The sequence below is a fragment of the Bactrocera tryoni genome, chromosome 5, assembly GCF_016617805.1.
Source record: "Bactrocera tryoni isolate S06 chromosome 5, CSIRO_BtryS06_freeze2, whole genome shotgun sequence".
Classification (NCBI taxonomy): domain Eukaryota; kingdom Metazoa; phylum Arthropoda; class Insecta; order Diptera; family Tephritidae; genus Bactrocera; species Bactrocera tryoni.
In genome coordinates this window covers 22,356,362-22,379,245 of record NC_052503.1, presented here as the reverse complement: position 1 = coordinate 22,379,245, position 22,884 = coordinate 22,356,362, and the positions used below count along the sequence as shown (strand labels likewise).

The 22,884-nt window shown below is 38.0% G+C and overlaps 1 long non-coding RNA gene across 2 annotated transcripts in view; it reads right to left on the bottom strand.

Moving 5' to 3' along the window:
• Positions 1 to 22,884, bottom strand: part of LOC120778725 — a 43,353-nt gene that overhangs the window by 7,187 nt on the left and 13,282 nt on the right. The window contains exons 2-3 of one of the 2 annotated variants that reach the window (XR_005705576.1): positions 5,082 to 5,204; positions 1,216 to 1,335 (exon numbers count right to left, since the gene is read on the bottom strand). This is a non-coding gene — a long non-coding RNA (uncharacterized LOC120778725). The remainder of the gene's footprint in view (positions 1 to 1,215; positions 1,336 to 5,081; positions 5,205 to 22,884) is intronic. The other variant, XR_005705577.1, reaches the window with a different exon arrangement.

Here is a 22,884-nt window from a genome sequence, read left to right as displayed (position 1 = left end):
GGTTAGAAGTTTTCAGGACTAAATAATCGTGGTAGTAAAATAACATCATTATTTCTTCAATAAGGCCTCGAAATTCTCCGTGTGGTTCTATTTATTTCAATTTGCTTCTAAAGTTCTGGTATAATTTTCTGTTTGACGTCATAAGGTATATACTCTTATCCTTGCACGTCAGTTGACTTATCTTAAACTAGTACCGAAGGAAAAACTTACTTTACTTGAGATTCAATTTCCCTGCATTTCGTCTCCAATGCTTCAAAATCACAATATATGAAAATCAGCTCTAACCTCAAAATGAAATTTGCTTTATATAATGCGCCAGAACTATACAGAATTAACATTTTTGGGAGGTTCCGCTTGGAAAACATGATGAAAACTTGCAGATTTCACGGAACGAGAGTTATAGGTACAAGTATAACTGAAAATTGCCGGAAAACTTAGACATGACGAAAATTTGATCGGATCATTAAAAAAATCTAGGAAATCCTCAGGTCGTCTAAACGCAATCAGCAGTCCGAAGAGAAATCAAACAGTTTTGCTGCTCAAAAGAGAATTCATCTACCGAATATAGAGCAAAAAATTTCTAGAGAGAATTCTTCATTCACATTCACTTAGCGAGGCTCAATTGCTACCGGTCAAAATTTAGTCTCTTCAAACAGCTTCTGCTGGGATGTTTTCGCAGAGCCGCATCCTAGACATATCAATAGTTCTTTTCTTGATTGAGACTTCGGACGCAACAAACTTTAGACACGCACCGAGCAATGGAGCATCAATACCTTCACCGACTCCCTCCCAGTGAATTGCATACTTGGAGTCCAACCACCACCAATTTCAGTCAAAGAGCTGAAATTGCTCGAAAAATCTAAATCGAGCTTAGCGCAATTTCGTTTTGAATACTGTAGCAGGTTAACTCATATTTATGCAGAACCGAGCCCGACACACAAAATATACTTGTATGTCTAGCGTGTAATGAGTTCAGGTATAACTCTTAGCCCATTTTTGCATGTCCAGTGAACTCCATTCATCTAACATTAGGCCCAGAAAGCGTGCTCTTGTGACTAGATTGGATCATAGGCACTCCTCTCCCTAGGAAGAGTCGTAAGAGCACGTTTTCTTGGCCTAACATTAGATGACTTTGATGACAACCGAACCGAACCTTACCAAAAAGTAGGATTGCGAGGACTAGATAACTGCTACAACAACAAAAAAAACATTTACCTTAGCAGCGATTCCATTGCCATAATTTTCAAGTTCCGATATGACAATTGTGTGTGGTCGAGGACTAGTCACTTTTCTCATCACATTGAGCTAATACCTTCATTCATTCCACCAAAACATCTGAAAATATAGAAAATAAGTAATAATGAGAAAAATGTTGCTAAAATCGGTGAATTGTCTTTGAGAATTATATGAAATATTGAATGAAGGCAGTAATAAGTTAAGGTATATTTCCGAAAAATAGCATAACTCAAAAATGTAATAAACTTTGAGCTTGAATGCAGGACAATAAAAAGTGCTTGTGATTACTATTCTCTATGAGATGTGTCATTTACTGAAGGCCAAGTCTATTCTACCCTGATTAAAGCGCCGCACAACAAAGCAGACCTCACTGTGCCATCATCATTTGCCGTCCTTATCCTACAATGTCGCTCCGTTATGACAAATAAATGCTTATTAATTCCCCCACATCCTTACACTCCCTTCACGTTTAATTTATGCGCATAGGCCCGGGGCCTTAATATGCAGACCGCAAGCACCCGCCAAGCAGTCGATTTCATATTAACGAGATTAATTGAAAACTCATTTGGGCACACACTTCATTTGCCAAGCGAACATATAATAATAAGTGCTGGAATTCCTGAATAAAATTGACATAAATGCGCTGGAGCGCTGACAAAAGAAGTACGCAGAAAAGAAGTGGGGGGAAAGCGCGAAGATGAAGCCGAGGCAAAATATAGCGGATTATTGCTGCCCGCCTACCCGTTACTCGTACTCGTACTTACATGCGTCGCTTGGCGGTGAGGCTGCAGCTGCCCTGCAACAACAACCGCAAACCGCGACTGGTTGGTGCGCCGCAATAACTATTGTACGCATGTATGTATGTGTATGTGTGCGTGTATATCGCTTGCGGCTTGTTGCAATAATTTTCACTGCAAACATGTTCCAAATATGACGAATTGTCTTGCCAATATTGGCAATCAAGTTGGCCGCCGCACAGCCAAACACAGCAATTGCCACCTGCTTGCGGTGTGGCAAGGTCTTGCGCGCATAGCTAGGCATGGCAACTTGACAAGCGCGCATGTACGTGGATGCCACATGCGGCATGTGTAGTAAAAAAGTGAGTTGTTGCCACAAATAAGCAGCGCGAAAAAAATTTTCATTGAAAAACAGTGACAATAACAACGGCATTTTATGTAAGCATAAGTATATTAGTTTGAGACGGCCACCATGTGCTCTTATGCGCATGCGCACGCACTGCTTACAATGACTGCTTGAGCTTTGCGTAAAATGTTGGCAACGTCTGATTTGCACCTTGCGCGTTCGTGTCGATTACCTATTTTTGTATAAATATATATTTCTACATATTTGTTCATACTCATTCACATGCTTATATACATAAATTGCAATTACTTTGATTATTATTATTTCTCTGCATAATTATTATGCACATAATTAATTTCAACATTTTATTTTCTACCATAATTTTCGCCATTCAACGTGCGTATTGCATTTAATGCATTATATAATCATTTCGTTTGTTTACTTTTCGCCTGTGTCTATTATTTGTACTGCGCATGCGCGCGCATAGTAATTAAAAATGCACAAATTCGCATGTCAATTCATTGTTCAAGCAAAGTGTGTTGTGATGTAGGCGTTTACCCAGTGAAACCACACCTGAGCCATTGTTTGAGTGGCTGCCTAGCGTTACTCCTTTGTTACATAATGTAGTATATGCATATATACATACATACATATGTATATAGAGACGTTATACACATTAAGTGCATTGTGCAACTGCCCATTGGCCGCAATTCAAGTAGTACTTTTGACTGACATTTAGTTTCTCTACTTGCATTGGCAGCTGCTTGACAGCAACCTGTTGCCAGCATTAAGTACGATTTGTGTGTAAATCACTTTTCTAATAAACCGCTAAAAAGTTTTAAAGTTTTAAACATGCTCGTGAGTCATTAAGAGTGTCCCGCATATGTTTTTTTAAAAAGATCGCAAGTTCATCTCAAAAGAAACAAAAAATAATATTTCAGAAAATACATTTTGTTAAAGTATTTGCTGTTTTCAAAGCAATTGAAGGCTGGGATTTATTCAATTATTGCATTCAGTAAGATGAATACATGTCATGAAAAACACCCAGAAGGAAACATTGAACACCTTATTGCATACTACTGTGAGCAAGGATCAAGAACCATTTTGAAAGATCATTTTGGCCTAAGAAAAGTGAAAGCTGGATTGCTTCCAAAATCACGCCTGTGAAATAAAGCTTTTCGAATACCAGATTGTCATGAAACATACTATTACTGCAGATGAGCCTTGGATATATGCTTACCATCCAAAAACAGACGATCAGTCGGCCGAATATCGTATCAAAGATAGATTCATAGATTAATGCTCCAGTTTCTCATCTTCATACTTGTTTGACCGCCAAAATGTGATTACCTTCGGCTGAGGCTGAGAAAACTCATAAAAGTATTGTCGTTTACGATTCAAATGAATATAGTATAACGAATGTAGTTATAGTTATAGAACAAGAAATTGTTCCGCAATAACTGAGACAGTTGATTGCTATCATTTGAAAAAAGGGCTCCTTTTGCGACTGATAAATTATCGGTTAATTGAACCGAAAGTTGTTTATTTAGAGAAATATAATCAAGCGTAGAATGCTGTAAGTAAGATATTTAAAAAATGAGTATGTATGAACCTTGAAAGCGAAACCTTCAAAAAACCATTATTTGCAAGCAATTGGAAATCCTAATCCTCTTAATTATGCACTTCAAGCATTTTTAATTCAGCAATTAAAACGCTAATGAAGTCATTTCGCATTTATTGAGTGATAAAAGCAAGCATTTATTCCTTTGTTTACTTGCTACAGAAACTTTAAGCGCAAGGAAATGGCTAAGTAAGCAAAGCGAATCAACTGAACCCATTAACAACTGGATTAAGGCAAAAACAGTTTTATTTTCACTTTTTTTGCTTAGAAACTCACTCAAGCGGCCACTAGCTGACTGCCAGCTTCCATCACAAGCGACTTCATTTGCAACACTGCCAACATCCTATGCGATCCGCCACTGATTTTACAATCTCTCACATAAAATCGGTATTAACATTTATGTCAGTTACTTAGTATTTACTATTTACAGTTATAGGAATTGCTATTTGCACATTTGCTACGTTGACTTGCGGAAATGGCGTTCATAACCTGTTGCAACGACAGCTAAGCAGCTATTAGAATTTAACAAATGGCTTCCTTCATAACTTTATCATAAGTCAAGTTTTTATTTGTTTGCACAAAACAAAGCTGAATTAATATAATAATGATTGCAATCAAATGCTTGCAAGCAAATGAAGTTGCAGCGCCGGTTTTTTGTACTATAAGTACATACAAGTATGTATATAAGTATGTATATATGTTTGTATGTATATCAGTAGGTGCGTAAAAAAGTTTTGCATTTACTTATAAGAGTCATTTATTGTTTCCAATCAGCGAGAGGAAATGTCTACTTCTAAAGCTCATATAAATGCTTACCATACATACATATTTACATATTTAATTCTCTTATTTATGTTTTTGTATGAAGACATTAACGATTTGAGATCATAAAATGCGATTAACTCTGTGCTGACTTAAGCAATTTGAAATAAAATAAAAATATTTATATAATGAGCTGAGGAATATATGACTTAAACACAAGCATTTATAACTGCAATAAGTAACTTAATATAAATTCTGCTTAATTTTTTTATGATTTTTTTAAATCATCAATTTTATATGTTGGGAATATAAAATTTTTGCATTTCTAAACATTTTCCATAAAAAGTAAGGAATTTGTAGAAAAGATTATTTTATTTACCATATAATTGTGTTTGTAGACTTGCTCCTATTGATAATATTCCTTCATATTGATTGATTGTGCTTACTTTATTTCTAAACTTGCAGAGTATTCCTCGAGCTCGAACAGCTGTTTGAAATTGATCTACAAAAAGAGAAAGGAATATGAAATATTTATATATTATATTATAAATATATTAATTTAAAAAATAGCAATTAATAGTTTAATATTTTTTTCCAAAAAAAAGATAGATGAATACATTAGGGTGGGTAAAAAAAAATCGAATATATTTTTTGTTTTATACCCTGAAAAATGTATTGGTAGACAACCAAAAAAAAATTATCTCCAAGAATTAACTCATTAACATTAATGGAATGGGTCTCCGTCAAATACAGCTAGTGCAAGAACTGAAGTCGCTCGACCTTCCTAAGCGACATCACTTCGCTTTTTAGGCTCTTGAAAAGTTCCAAGAAGATTTCGACGTAAATTTTGTTCAGCAATGAGACCCATTTTTGTCTCATCGGTATGTAAGCAAGCAAAATTGCCGCATTTGGGACGAAGAGCAACCTGAAGAGATTCAAGAGCTGCCATTTCATCCAGAAAAAACAACGGTTTGGTGTGGTTTGTGAGCCGGTGGAATCATCGGTCCATATTTCTTCAAAAATGATGCCGGTGAGAACGTAACCGTCAATGGCGACCGTTATCGCGCCATGATATTCGACTATATGATGCCTGAAATTGAAGCTCGTGATCTCGGCGACATTTGGTTTCAGTAAGACGGCACCACTTTCCACACATCGCATCAACCATCATACCGTCAGAATTTTTCCTGTTGGGATATATACATAGAATAGAGTCTAAAGTCTATGAGGACAATCAAGCTTTGACTCAAGCCTTGGAGCAAAACATCACGTGTGTCGTGCGCCAGTAACCAGTCGAAATGATCGTACGAGTCATCGAAAATTGAACTCAACGGATGGACCGTCTGATAAGTAGCCGCGGCCAACATTTGAAAGTGATGATCTTCTGAAAACAAAAGCCAAATAGACCACGTCCAGCAAACATTCCCATAAACGTTTTAGTTTGAATCATTGCGTTCAAGAAAGAGAGAGAGAGAGAGACGGCTTTTTCTCTGCTCATCGGCATGATGAGAGATATACATATGGATAGGGAGGAGTCGCTGAAGAGGTTCGCGTTGAAGCTCCTCACGGATGGCTCGAAGGTAGGAAGGAAAGTTAGAGAGGGAGTTTTCTGTAAAGAGCTCTTTGGCAATCTTAGCTTAGTGCTGAACTCGAAGCTAGTTAAGGAGTGACTGTTCTCACTAAATATGGCATCAAGCTACTACATCATCAAACTCGTTTGAATGCTTAACCTTAACGGAATCGTTGGCTATACCAAAGCAGATGAGCTAGCCAAAGCAGATGAGCCTCTTAACCTAACCTAAGATCCTCAAGAAATTTTTTTCGGCGGTGTTTGCAATTGTCCTGTGGAAAAAGAAAAGAAAATTCTCAAAAATTATTGTCACCAATCGGTCATCGGAAATCCAAAGGTGTTCTGGAACTTATTTATTTTAGCGCATAAAACCGCATTACTGGACTCTCATAGTCTTACATAGAGTCTTCTGTACTTAAGATTTTTTTAGTTTTGTTGCCTTGCGGAAAAAATGCTTTCAAAAAAATTTAAGAAAGCATTCGAGTTCTTGGCCGCATCCCTTTGTTAATAAAAATTGGTATCTGTTCTGGTTACAATATACAGTTATGTGATTTATTCTGTTAGCCCTGTCAGCAAAGTCTTTATCTAATCTGAATGTCGGAATTTTAAAAAACAGCAACAATAAAGAGTAGATAAAAAAATTGATATTTTACCACTGTAATAGTAAAATGGCACACCGTAAATACCGTTACTTTTGTCCATTTAGTTAAAAACTAATTTTGCTTGGCAATTTATTTGCCAATAAGTCATTAAAACGCAATTTCAATGAAAGGAAAAATATGTAAGTGAAGCAAATAAAATAAATTTCAACGAGGTACTCCTGCTGCCTAAAAGATTCGAAACTAGACAGATGCACGAACGCATATGCGAATGCGCATGCGTGTGAGTGTATGTGCGTGAGTGTGCCGATGTGACATGTAAATTGGTAAATATTTACTTCTATAGCTTGCAATTAATTTGCAATTAGCGTGCTGAGCAGGCTGCCAATTGCATCATCTGCGCTTAATGGCCACCAGCGCGCCATTTGCCACTGGGGGAGCGCGGTAGGCGGCGCGCTTGCGGCGGTTTGGCATATAGGCATATCCAAGCATTGAAATTCCATCAGCGGCGAAGACCTTTGGCCGTTTATGACAGGTTTAATGGCCGAAACTGCATAAACCACTTTGGACGAACAGTCAGCCGACGGTGGCCAACGGTAAACGGCGAACAGCCAATAGCCGGCAGTTGCCGCGCTCTATTCGCAAACGAACAATTAATTTTGGCCACAGACAAGTACACACACACGTATTTATGTGCAGCAGAAACATGCACGAATGGCTGTATGCGTACGAGCGGCAATTTCGAGGAATTCGCAATGTGTGTCTGCTTGTGGCATGCAACGCAAGTGCGATTTTGTCGTTGGTTCGTGGCGAACTTAGCTATTAATTGAAATGCCATTCCGCCTAATGCCGTTGAACATTCCCTCATTAAGCGCATTAACATTCCGCCCGTACGCCAGCGCGTTTGCGCGCCGCATGTAAACGTGGCGATATTTGAAAGGCGCGCGCACACATAGCCTGTGGCAGCGAGCACTTGGCGGCAAAAGCAGTGTCAATAGCATTGACTAAGCAGCAGCTGAAATGGTTATTCGACAGACTGATTGACGTGTTGACTGATTGGGTAGGCAAGCGAACGAACGCGCCAAACAGCAAACTGTACGCTTGGCCGTCACACGCATTGCCGCTGCGAGCGCGTTGCACGCGCCTCCCAATTACATGCGGGTATGTTGGTGTTGGGCAAGTGCGTTGCCGCCACACCGCTCCAGCGAACCTTTGCTGGTGCACCTAACTGTGGTTACGAAGCAGTTTTCGTTGTCTTGGCATGCGGCAGGCGTACCGCGCGCCTGGCTCGCGCCCAACTAGTTTCCTATTAATTTTCAAACAATCATGCAAATATGCTGTCGGTCACGAGTAGCAGCGCAGCGCAGCGCCAAACTGCCGCGCACCTCACAACGCACATGAATGCGCCAGAAACCCATACGTATATGCCTCATTCAAGGCATTCGACAGGAGTCTTAAGGTTGCTAGTTGTGCGCACCAAAGCGCTTGGTCAATTCCGCTGGTTGCGCTGTTGCAGCTGCTTGTAGCGCCACTTGCGTTTGCCTGCAATTTGGTAGTTGACGGTTATGTGTTGTCAATGGCACATCCAGCGCCACTCAAGCCAGCGCAACTATTAATATCCACGCACACACACACACGCGCACATCAAACGCTAACTTAAATTTGCAATTCACTTGCCTTCTGGCGGCTTGGTCTTAGCCCGCGGCATAATTAATGTACTCAATCAGCAGTTTTGACTGAAATTTATTTATGCAAACCTGCATAACTGTAGTAGCTTAACATTGTATCGGCCGGCTGTATGCAACTTGTCACATGTGGCATGCAGCAACGCCGCTTTTGTGGTTATGTTTTGCTTTTATGCCACTAATTTTATGGCCTTCCTTTGGTTTCATTATCTTCAAAACACGCTTTGCCCAGCTTGCAAATCTGGAAAATCTGGTCGTATCCTGTTCATCGTCACTATGCGAGCGCTGCTGCCCCAGCGGCTTGCCATTTGTTTGTCTTGACTTTGGCTTACTTCATTTACACAGCATTAATTTTGTGGCTATGAGGTAGTCAGCTCATCGTCGCTTGCTGCCTAATTTTTGTACGCTATAATTATTGTGTGTCTGAACAGTGGTGGGCATGGAATTGGGTATGGCAGTAAGAATTATTTATTTTTTGATAAATTAATTTTTCACTCTTTTAATTATAAATAACAAATATATAATTGAATACATAAATTAGTCAAGAGGGTAAATAATTATTCAAAGAGAAAAATTTTTTACTGGATGGTTGAAGTATTTGCGGGAAAAATTAAAAAAATCCGAAGCTCCAAAAGGAATACCAATTATCTTGTGTTTATTTTGTATTAACAGACAAATATGCTTTATATACTGTAAATTATGTTGTTAAATTAAGATATTTGAATGGCAAACAGACGCAACTTATTTGAAAATTGAGACAATTAAGTAGAAAATTGATTAAATTAAGGTTTAATTGAGTCAATTAAGCCGCAAATTTTGTTAATTAATGTGTGAACGCTATCAATTAGGTTGGTATAGCAAATCTAGCTGTAAACTGGTGAAAATAATTGATAAATTGTGTCAGTTAAGAGATGTAAGTTAATAAATTGAGTCAATTCATTAAAATGTAGTCAACTATAAAGTGTCCTTAATTAACTAATGTGTAAATGTAGTGAATTATAGTGCGAATAGAGTTAATTAAGCAGAAAATTGTGTTAATTAATATTTTAAAGGGAATCAAGGGAAGGGTATATTTGTTAAATTAAGATGTAAAGTGACGAATTTGATAAGCAAATTGAGTCAAGTTAAATGTGATTGAGATAGTCAAAAGTGAAATAGAATAAATATAAAAAAACTAAATTTTTAATCGGCAAACTAAAGTTTAAACTGCTGGAAACAATTTGTAAATTGATTCAATTAAGGTGTGATTGAGTTAATTAAGCCAAGATTACGTCATGTTTTCCGTGAAGAAATTAATTAGGTTTTGATAGGGTAAAACAAGCTGTGAACTAATGTAAATCATTAATAAATTGAGTCAATTAAGATTTGCGAGACAATAAATTTTGTAAATAAATTAAAATTTAGTCAATTATGTTGTGCATTAAGTCAATCAAATTGCAAGTTGAGTGAACTGACGTGTAAAGGACAAGGATCCATTAAGCAGTTGATTGTGTAAAATTAGATGTAAAGAGCGCATTTAGTTTTTAAATTGAGTCAATTAAACTTTAAATTGAGTAAATTAAGGAGTAAGGCGAGTTAATTAAGCTTTAAAGTGAGTCAATTGACGAAAAAGTTAGTCAATTAAGCTCTCAATCGAGTCAATTAACCAGCAAAGGGACTAAATTTTGCTGAACATTGAGAAAATGAAGTTGTAACTTGACAGAATTAGTTTTGAAATATGCTATGCATAAAATAAAGATATTCAATTTTTAGCTGCAATAAGCTAACATTAATTATTGTAACTCTGTACCAACACCACCACTGTATTTGCCGTGTGCAGTTAACTATTATATTCGCTATATTTTATTTCTTCAACTCTTTTACATAAATATTATCAACACAAAAAGTTGACGATGTTCGTAATTTGTACGCGCGAATGTCGAGTTAATTTGCAGCAGATAAATTCGAAATTTTAACAGCCAATTGCTACCACAACCTTGCCCAGACCTGGTCGCAACCGTTTGAACGCAAGCAGCTGCTTTCGTTTGGTGTCAGGACACTTTGTCCGCGCACGCATGCGCAAATTCGGTTTTTGTTTTTTGCCTTTTTCGTTGCCGTGATTTCGGCCAAGTGTGACCTGTTTGGCGCTTGAGCGCTGCGTGAATCCATTAATTTCCTCCTGTTGGCCGACAGCCGCCGCATTTGCATGTTGTTTTTACTGTTCTTGCTGTTGTTGTTTGTTCGATTCGTAACTGTTCAGCATTTAACAACAATTAAATCGCAAATCGTGTAAATAAATTGCAACGGAATGCGTGAGATTGAAAACAAACGCATACGTTTCGATTAAAATGTGGAAAACTTGTTGAAATGAGTGAAAAAGCACCAGCTGGATGGAGCCACACATTGCCGCAATTAATGAGACAATTAAGTGCCCGAAATGTCGAATAAATTAGCAATGATTTGCGTATAAAAATAGATACGATTGTTTATTGTGAACTTCCGCGTTGGCTTGTAATTTGCAACTGGTTTGCAGTTATAATTAGAGATGTTTGGACTCACAAATTGAGTTGACCAGTCGTAAATTGCAATTACCAGGGAAAGCAAAGCGCTGCATCAAAGCCTTGCAATAGTATTGGGATAATGAGTAATAATATGCCGAAATTCGCAGCTTTCATCTATTAGAGGTATGTATAACGATGTTCAGACATAGCCCTAATTGAACAGTTAAGATCTTAATTAAGACAATTAAGTCACTAATTGCTCTAAATTTACTAGATACTTTCAATTAACTAATCAACTAATTAGTATTTTGTTGACAGTAAATTGCTGTAGAAGTATGGAGGAGAAGGTGTCTGAATGTTTCCACCTCCTCTTTCATGCAATAGAATCTGACAAAATTTTCAGTCTTACCGCGTAGATGCCTATTGGTCTATGTCCAGTAAAATTCTTACGGTTGCAGCAAAATAAAGCTTGCTGAGAGCAAATAGTTCAATACATCTCCTGCGTTCTATTCAGGGCCAAAAGCATCAAAGCCTATTAAACCCACACGGGGTCCATAGATGCATACATTTTAATACATTGCAAGAGGATAACATAGATCCAACACGTTCGCACTCCGATGTAAGTGGTTAAGGGACACCTCATGCTAGCTCATCGACTTTTCAGATTTCAGTGAAGGCTGCAATTTAGAGTAGCAAGTCTACAGCCACGTTATTAGCAAACCACTTCTGCCTAAAATACACTACAGAAGTCCGGTAGCCTAACGCTAAGCTTGACGTAGAGCGCCTTACTGAAAGGTCCCAATCCAACCTTCTCTCCTAGCTTCGACTCATCCGCAAAAAAGTTCACGAACTGTCCTTGAATGAATCATACCAGAGCTCGTGCTCATCTACGAATGTCCAAACAAAAGGTGACAGAAACTGCTAAACCTCGAAACGACCACAGAACTGGAGACAACATTGATTAGTGGGTTGTTTGAACAAAGATTTAAAAAATATCCGCTTCAAATTTGATCAGATGTTAAACCATACCCCGAATTGTACTAAGGATGTGATCGAGTCAAGGAATATCAGGCCGCATACACATACGGATTAATTCGCTTAAGGGCTCTTGACTATCACCTGAAAGTGAGATTTCCGTAAATAAGAAGACTTCTCATTATAATTTGCGCCACTGAGCTTATTCTCCAATAAATTGAGCTGAAAATTCTAAAATTTTCGAAGCGCCATTAAGTGAGACAACTTTTAATTGACACTTATTATCACCAGGTTAGAGAAAATAGTGTAAAATTTGCACAAACTTATATTATCAAAATGTATACCATACCATTTCTCTCAACTAAAGACCCCCCAATATAATAAGCGTTCATTGCCACAGCCTCACCCACCCAAATCATATATTTTCTCAGTATATGCTATTGCAATGCGCTCGTTTTCCCGCCAAAATCGCGTCATTCATTAAAAAGCGCATAAAATAAATCAGCTGATTGCCAGCTGTGCTCATTCTTTTACGCTCCAATTTGTTCCCTTCTCATTTAACTCACACCAACGCAGCGTAAAATTTTTGTTCTTTTTTTTTTTACCCTGCGCGCTCATTTGCCGGTAAAAATAAAAGAAAAAGCAATTATTAAAAGACGAAGGCGTTCGAGAAGCTGGAGCGACCTACAAGGCAGCCACACGGAATGAAGAACGCCAGGCGTGGGTGGCGGTGGAAGGGTGGAGCAGCGCGCTCATTTATTTAACTTTGCCTTTCACTTTTCACATTTCCCTGTTTTACTACAAGTATATATACCGTTGCCGTTGTTGTAGTCGTTGTTGTCTCATTTTCATTTTTCTTAATTTCTCCAGCATCTCATTTTCGCGTTTCCTTTTGCACGCGCGCTCGGTGGCCGCAGCCGGCTGGCTGGCTGGCTGGCTGGCTGGCTGGCTGCTGGCTGTTTCGCGTGTTTTAATTTCGCTTTTCATCAGCCATTCGAGGCGACTTTGAATTTCAGCAACGCCGCGGTGTGGGCGCAGGCCGCGCTGATGCTGCAGCAAGGCAAATGAGGATGAGGATGAGGATGCGGTGTGTTAGTGTGTGTGTGCGCGCGCGGGTGTTTGTCGCGCAAGAAAAACTTTTCCATTTACTTTTGGCGCGTCGCGGAAACTAAGGAGCGCTTGGTAGTCAGCGAACCGTTAGTGGGTTTGTGCGCTGAGCAGCGGTTGTGGGGGGCGGCGGTGTTGGAAATGAACAGCTTTGCTAATTTGCAATTGCCATCGTTCGCCGGCTTATGCAAGTCGTCTGCGACCTGTCTGTGTCTTTGGCTCTACTTGCAAGAGAGCGACGGAGGAGTTTTCATACACTTCGCCTGGGCGACGTCTAATGACGACAGCGCTACAACAAAAACAGCAGCAACAAGGACAATTATAGTGAACGCGGCGCGGCTGCTGGTAATAATGACGTTCATTATGCGGCAGCCATTGGATGGCATGAAATTAAAAGCAAATACTTTGGCGCGCTGACGTGGCACACTAACACACTTGCATACATTTGTATTTATACATACATATATACTTATATAAATATTCAGCTATACATAGAGCGTGCTACTCTTGCACTTTTGCTGAGTGGCAGCACGAACTTTGTCCTCCTGGTTGCCTGCAGTGTGTCTCACTATGTTGCTGTGTGTGTGTGTGTGTGCGAAAAGTTTGGCGGCCTTTGCCACTTACCCGTTAAGTTGCTGTGATGCTGTCACTTCATGCCACCAACTCTAGTCATCAGCGCTGATGCACCACATCGTCATTGCGCCACAGTTCAGTTTGGTTATTAACCTACTTTTTTGTCGAGCAACGCGGCGCGCCGCGCTCGTACTGCTCCTTGTTAGACACATTTATACAATATAAATCTCGCTGGTATTTGTTGGTGTGTGTGTGGCGCTTAGAATTTTATGCATAATTCTTTTTGTCCTTGTTTTAATTTTAATTTTTGTTTGGCCTTCGTGGGTCGTTGCTTCCGCCTCTACACTTCATTGTCGTCTATTTTGCTTTTACTAATGGAGTAGTGAGTATATGTGTGTATGTATGAATGTGTTTGAGTTTTGTGGGCGTGTACCCGCGCTTTAGCGGCGTTTGTCATCACTGTTTTCTGCGCCACAGCTGCTGCTTGGCGGGTGTTTGCCTTTGTTTCTAGGTCAAGAACTTTTGCTTTTACTTTTCGCACAGACGGACTTACATTTGGAGACATTTTCTGAGTTTTTAAATCATTTTTTCACATGGTATTCCTTTGTTGGGAATAAGGGGGAATAAAACTGTAGGCAATAGACACCATAGTTTGAGGTTGGTGGATGGGAGTGAAAATGGAATGAAGTTCGCTTTGCTCTGAGCTTCTCTTCAATTCTAATAAGAAATATTAGAGTTTAAGAGTAGTCATTACACTATTTTATTCAGTAATATTCTAAATATATATATTAAGGTCTTATATCTTGTTACAACCTCCGACAAAAGTTGTTTGACCTGGAGGACAATTTTTCTACTTCATCATATCAAATTCAAAAAAAGAAATTTTTCTATCAAAAAGTTTAGACTTCAGGTTAGGTCGATAGGCTGATTTATGTGAGTCCACAAATACTGCCACTTGGACTGCCAGAGACGCTTCTTCGTTGTGATGCTCAGAACTTCTAAGTGTCTAAAAAGAAATCGTATATCTACAATGCGCCTAGAACCAGCTAAAAATTTACTAAGCTGGGAAATATTTGATCCAGACAATTCGCAGGGTACGTTAATAGATACTTCAACTTTAATCTGACGAAAGCTGGACAGTGCAGTAGAAAGTGTCTAGATGTTTCCATCTCATCTTCTGCATTACAACTTTAAAAAGTTGTGTCCTCCAAAATCTTTAACCTCTCCGCGTGATTGGCAAAAAAACACTATCCTGGAGGATAGCCATGCGGCCATATGATCCTTGCTAGAAAGCTTTCGTAATCCCACAAGTGCTGGGTGCTAACCAACACTTACTGAGCTCACGCGAGGCCCATAGCTCCAGCATGCGAGTGCGCAAAGTCAAGAGAACACCGGTTAATATGAAATTAGATTTATGCTAATGACTAATTTTAAAGCCACTGTCTGCGAGTTCAAGGCCTGAATATCAGCACTGCTATGGGAGAAAATGCGTAGTTTCCTAGAAGAAGCCGCACTTCGTTAAAGTACATAGCTGTCACTTCTGGAAAGACATTACAATGGTCTGGCAGTCTGAAAAAAGAGTTGATTGAGAGCTTCCGACAGAAGTCTCTTGCCTTTTTAGTCACCAATTTTGAAAATAGTGTATCGAGAAAGTCGCGTTCAAAGTTTTGGGAACCGATTATACTTAGTTTAACATTCTTAAAAATATACTCATATCTTAGCAACTACTATATTTGGCTGAATCAATTACAGTTTCGAATTTTCAGATAATATGAAAGCGGCGTTAGCGACACCACAAATCCCTCAGCACATCAGTCGCTAATTTTTCCTTTAGATTTGTTGAGTAGTGTCATTGTTTCCTTTTATTTTTGTTATATTGTGTATATTTTCCAATTGCTTTCGATCTATTACGGTTTTTCTAACTATTTTCGAAGGCTTCAGTACTTCCATATAATATATAAGTATAGTTAGTTAAACACTTTTGAAAGCTATTCTAACAGAAAAATGCTAAAAGTAACATAGAATATCATATAATGAATATTCAGCGATCTATATAGGTGTGCGTCTTTGCTAAAAAAGGTTAGTATTTTCAGTTATGCTCCTAATTGTAGACAACGATTTTAAGCAATGTATCCACTCAACATTTAGTTAGATATTTGGTCGTGCTTTTCACTGCTCTGTAGTGTTTAGCTAGATGTTTTTCGACAAATGACGGAAGATTGTTTTTAAAATAGAGCTTTTTAATAAGAGAGCTTAGCTATTTAACGGCAATCAAAAACCGTCGGCAGTAAGTAACTTTTTTATAAGAACTATATACTAAATATAATATATTATTTAAAGTAAGAAAAATTTATAAAAATATGTAAAATATTGCCTACATTTAGACTTAACATATTATAAAACGTTGCCTGCCTTTAGGAGTCAGAGCATATGGATGCTAATAAAAATACAGTTACACTTTCCTTGTTAAATACTATATATGCTATAAGTGTTATAAGTTGCACATAATATTACCTATTTTAAGATTTTTCATAACCAAACACAACTGTTAGAGCAAAACTGAGGTTTGCAGCCAATCAATGCAAAATCCTCAAAGACTAAACACTGTGGAGACACAATTATATTGAAATATATGCGTGCGCATATGCACAAATCTTCCAAAATATCATTATAAATACGTGGGCGTCAGTTTTCTTCAATTCTTTTTGCAAAAAAAAAAAAAGAAATACTTATGCGTCTGATTTTGTGCTCCAACTTGCAACAATGAGATTTACGGCACACACGCGTACAAAAATAAATTATGCTAATGTCAAAATAATGCATATTCGATCAACTGAGTGAGCACCGCCCAGTCCCACAGGCTGACTACTGACGGTGCTGTACCTACCTGCTTGGCAGCAAGCTTAATACACTTTGCCAGCCAGCTTTGTATATAGAGGAGTGTGTGCCACGGCAGGGAGGCTGAGGGGTCCCTATAGATTGGTTGCTTGCCATTTTTTTGCCACTTTCGCGCGTTTCTTTCGCACAGTTCGATTTTGTTTCTGACATTTTTGTCATTTGTACAAAAAGTGATGTACGAGCTTTTGCCGCGCTTCGCTCCACACAGAAATAGCAGCGTGGCGGCGGAAGGCGGAGTGCGACGCAGCAATCATGTCTTCATCCTTCAACGCCTTCAACGACGCTGCCATTTCCAGTGCGTTTGCCACGCTAAATATGACAGCCGACATCCTGCCGCGCTGGCAGGCGTGCAGCAGCAGCAGCAGATACACACGCCAACACACATATGTGTATGTAAGTACAGGCGTGGAATAGCGAAGTGACAGTCCAATTCCCAAAAGTCTAGTGAAATGTTATTATGCTAAAAGCAGCCAAGCAGTCGTCGAATTGTGTGAGTCATTGAAGCAAATATTGGCGACGCAGCGCCAAACTGTCAGTCGGCGGCCAAGTCGTGCGAATGAAAAGCAATTCTTTCTCTAGTTTTGTAAAATTTCAAAGCATTGCCTCAGAATTGGCACGCGATTTGAGTTTATTTTCAAATTCTTTTGAAGTGGTGCTTCTGTAATAAATATGTATTATGTGTAAACTTATTTGGCTGTTTTTTAGACACTCTTGTCTTATTTATATTAAGACTTGTAAAGGCTTGATTTTGACTTTCGATCCTTGGATAAGAAAACTGCATACTTTTTTTAAAGCTAGTAACTATAAATGTACATGTTATACATATGTATAACACTTATGGTACTGATAACGTTCATTAATTTATTCGATTCGATTCGTTATTTATCGGCTTGCAATGTCTAAACTCTGCACTCATTTCGAGAGATATAAAAACAACAACACAATTCACAAAAGAGAGTACTATATATTTAGTATAAAAATAGTATATTATCTAATTATACCAGTTAATACGATGTATAGCGGTTGTTTGTCCGATTCGCTTCTCAGACAAGTTTGTTGAATTCAAAATAGCTGGTACAAAAAATACGTGATTATACCAGTTTATGAGATTTATACCAGTTGTTTGTTCGATTCGTTTTTTGTCCAGGTTTATTGAATTGTGGACGGTTATTAGTAGAAAAGCACCTGTTTATACCAGTTTATGCTATTTATACTAGTTGTTTGTTCGATTCGTTTTCTTTAAAGTTTGCTGAATTTAAAACAACTGGTAATTTGAAAGTGGTTTATTATACCAGTTTATGCGATTTATACCAGTTATTTGTTCCATTCGATTTGCTTTTAGGTTCGTTGAATTGAAGACAGATATTAGTAGGAAAGTACCTGTTTATACCAATTTATGTGATTTACATATACCATCAACTTTTTCTCTGACAACACAAAAATTGTGCTTTTTCTGACTTGGTATTGGATATAATATTTCTTAAAAGACTTCTGGGTGGTCTCTTTGAAATCTCTTTATAAGCACAATAATAATAGTAAAAGTTGCGAGCAAATGGTTGTCATCAGGGATGTTATTTTTCCTTCTGCAATATTTTTATTTCTGTGCCTTATATCATCTAAAAATTTCTGGAGCATTTACAGAACTCTCACCTCTCACCTCTCATGACTGCTATTAGAAATATTTTTCTCACACAATTTTCTCTAATATTTTTGAACCGGCTGTGGAAGATATGCTCTTTTTAAGCCACAAATAAAACCAAGACGACTAAATACATAAGTGTGGGTCGCTAAGCCTTGTCTACAACAATTTTTCTTATTTTTTTTCTTACAACACCTCATTCCAATTCCATATATGTAGCAAATTGTGTTGTATATGAAATTATTTAAGAAATATGCACATCATTATTTTCAAATTAGTTACACTCAATTGTTCTTCATGCGCAACTAAACATTGCACAGTGCTGTCCGACCACTACACTGAGAACAATTTTTTCCGACTCTTTTCACACCACTTTCAACTCGCTCCGCCATCTTTAGCCACCTCGGCACAGAGTGCGCAAGATGAAGTCGCGAAATTCGAGTGCAAATAAATTCTAATCCGTAAGTCAATTTCAATTTCGGGGTTTTCACAATTTTCTGGTAATCCAACTTTTATCTAAACATGCGTCTTCGCTGCACGAAAAAAGGCAACGAAAACACGAACGGCATAAATCTTTGAAGTTTTCGCCTTTTTTCAACGTTACACCGAAACCTTTGGAGTTTTCGTATAACGGTAGCTACGATGTTGAACTTGTGCCCTGAAATTTTCAATTATCCTTGCAGTGAGCGGCGTCGCGTTCGGAAAATTTACAAGCGCCCATTTCGCCACAAAAAAAAAACAACTAAAATAACAAAAACAACAAACATGTTTGAACAATTCAGCTGAATGCTAGTATATAGCTGAAATGGTTTGGAATCGCATAGAATAAAATGGAAATATTAAACATAAAATATGTAACCTACTTAGAGTCGTGAGCGAGCCAAGCGCCAGCGCCAACGAGTGCGCGACTCAAGGAGCAGGAGTAAGGCCAAGCACTTGCAATTCTCGCTTCCATGCCAATGCTAACAGCTTTGCTATAATACAGTTGTATAGCTATGTGTATGCATGTATGTTTGTGTATGTGTGTGTCAGTGACCCGCCCTCCGCCCATTCTTTGCGCGCGCTACGACACTTATGCGCGAGAATCCAATTCACAGACATCTTGGCAGATTTACTGCATATTGGCTTGTTGTCAAAAGCACACTGAAGCCAGGCAGCCATTTGCCATGAATAAGGATAACGGTTATAATGCGTTGTAATGGCGTAGCGGACCGAGTGCAGGGCAAGCTGCTGCTGTTGTTGTTGCTCACCGCTTGTTTGCCTTTGGTTATGCGTAAATATGTGTTTGTATGTATGTGTGTGTGAGTAAGGTGTGACAGCGCTGAAACACTACGTGCAAGTGTCCGAGGCTTCCTGGACGCATCCAATAAACCCAATACTCGTACATACAAGCAGACATTCAGACCCGCTTTGTTGCTTCACCTTACTTTCTCTAGCAAAAAGCTTACAAAGTTGAGCGTTAAGCTGCGATATTGAAGTTGTTGTTGCTGTGTTGATATCATATATATCGTTACGGTATTTTGAGCATTTATTTTATTGGCAGAATTCTTGAACTAGATTGGATCTAGTTTATGAGTGGCTCGAAAGTTTTCAATTTATCTTATGTGCCATAAAATTTTATAAAAACTCCTCAAACTCAACTGTTTTGTGTAGAAAATCTACTACTTAATAAATTCCTTCAAATTACTCCAGTAATGTTTTCTGCCGCTACAAAAACAATATAAATATGCTTTACTAAGATTAATTTTCAAAAGGCTTCTCGAGCTTAAGAATAATCCTTTACAATCCAGCAGCTTATTGGAATCCCCTCAAAAATCGAGCCGAATTCTCCATTTTTAAGTTCAAGTCAATGGTTGTACTATAATTTGGAAGGGAAGCTCGTTAAAAGCTCTGAAAAGACAACGTGGAAATTCTATAATATTTGGTTTGAGGTACCTTTAAAGTTAAGGTTTAGATTATCCCTTTAAAAAGCACAAACCGATAATCAACTGTGATCTGCTTTATAAATATAGTGTAATTTGATGAGTATCGAAGTGCTTGCTAAATATCGTCCATAAATATTGTGGATCCACTTCATTCATTTTACTGCCATTTGACCTAGTTTGCAGACACTTCTAATTTTCTACTCTTATTGCCAAAAAGCCTGCTAGAGATCCATTTCAAATTCCCATATCCATAATAAACTGTTTTTCTAATTTCGGGTTTTCACTAAATTCACAGAAAGATAGTCCAAAGTCCAAAAATCAAAGCTTTGAGGAGTCCAATTGACATTACTAAGAAAAAACTGTCGAACTCTAAATGAATGGCTTCGGTTATAACATTTGCTTTGAGGCAAGGCTCAAAACAAGTCCAAAGTTCTACAAGTTAATAAACTATACAAATCGTTTTCTTTGGGACGGATATTCGCCGAAGCTCTTAAAAGGGAGTCCTTTAATGTCAAATCGGAGCTCCGAAGGGTTCAGTCTCAGATCTCGCCGAGGTAGTTCATAGTAAGATTATCGAATTTGGATCCAATAAGATCCGAAAAGGCGAATCCTCCTAACAGAAGCAAAGATCGTTCAAGTTCATTTACTTCAGAACTGTTCGCTTATATTGGAATCTTTATGGCAGCTAAAAATATATTTCTATATTAACAAATTGGCGTTCTGAAAAATAAAATTGGCATTACAGAGACACTACTATCGAATACAAAGTTAATAAAATTAGTTAAAGCATCGGCTTTAAGCAAGTCGTTACTCTGGTTTTGTTGACATTCCAAGAAAAAACATCCAAACGTATCAAATTAGAGCTCTGAAGAGTCCAATTGACATTATTAGGACACTACAACCGAATTTGAAGACCGTTAATAGCATACAAGTAGACCATGAGGCAAATCCTCGGTAAATCATTCTGACAGAACTAAATACCATTTAAATTGCGATCCGGCCTAGAATAACCATTACGTCTCTAAAGTGTCAAATTAGAGCTTTGAATAGTGCAACGGGTGAGTTGTGTTCGTTAATTTCTTTTTAATCTCTTTTATCGGTGTGGAACCCGGCTTTGTAGCTACTTAACATGGAACTGCGGCTCAAAGTTATTTTGCAGATTTTTAACAATCAAAGTCGGCTCCGTTCCGATTTTTTAAATCAAGAGTTAATTAAGGTTTTTTGCAGCAATAGTTTTAGGTCCCGTTTCGTTTAGAATATCTGTGGTTCACAAAGTACTTCATGGCTTCTAGTGATTTGAAAGTCAATCTTCCTTTTACCCACAAATATCTCTTAAACTTTTCTAGGATCCTGCGTCTTCCAATGATTCTTAAAATTAAGGGTTTTATGGAGCCAAACCCAAGGCGAAAAGAATTTAAAGAGAAATACTTCTTCATACCAGTTTTCTTTCTGGGATCACCATTGCGAACACCTATTGTTGCTTCCGAGATATAAATATCGGACTATTGGTACTAAAAATCAAGTCATATGCTATACTTAGTGGAAAATTAATATTTTTAGCTGTTTACTGGTGAAAGGGTCTCACAATACTTTGGTTTCGCCGGGTGACTGAAGTAACGGAAGTAGAGTTCCAAAACTGAAAATTATTTATTAAAGGAAGAGAAGCTGAGAAATGATTGACCGAATTTCCGTGAAATGTTGGGTATCCTATCAAATTTAGTTTTAGTGGACCCATATTCCCAGTTTTATAAAGAGCTTGTAAATATTTATGACATCCGCAAATATCAGAAGATCCAAAATAGTGTTTATGTATGTACATATCTAAAAATTAATTTTTGAGCTGTGGAGGCACTGAGTCGGGAGTACTTTAAGTTAACTTTAAATTTTTAACCGGTGGTTAAATTCGATTCACTTGAAAGTATTAATTATTGGAATTTTAGATCAATAAGTAGAGATTACTAAAGTGTGCTTTAAACATTTAACCACCGGTTAATTTTGGTTGACCAAAAGTAATAGAGTAACAACATCCAAGAAATATTTCTGAATGCCAACTAAAGAAACTTCTCCAGCTAACGCATCAGTGATTTGAGCACAATAAAATTATGGAATTAAGTTCAAATGAGATCAGAACACAAGTTCTGCCACTTGAGAAAGCTATTGCGCTCAACTAAAACTCAACTCAAACTTGATGCCTCAGCGATTAGAGAAACATTTGGAGTTTGTATTTCGATACCAACGAGAGAATTAGACATTCGCCAAAAGTTGTAAAATTTGTGCTTGATGTTTTTGCGCTGTATACAAGTACTCGTACATACAACAACAGCATACAAACACATGTAGGTAAATATGCAAATTTTGACAAGCAATCCAACACCACAAGCAATATTCCAATAACAAAAATGGATTTGCATATTTCATTTTGCGATTGCGGAAGCAGCGCTCGCATCATATTTTGCAAATACGAAGTACAAACGAGCTGTGCGCGCATATAGTTAACAGAAAGTAAACAAAAACAATTTGCAAAAATTAGAACATTAAAAAATGCAATGCTTATTTGCATATCCCTGTGTGTGGCTGTGTGTGCATAGTGTGTGTATCGAGTTATTAGGGGCTGCGAAAAAATGATATGCAAATATGTTTGAAGCCCGAAGGGGAAAATGCGAAAAGCAAAAGATTCTAACAGTATTTAGCAACCCGCTGGGGTTGAAAACTATTTGGCAAATATGCATTT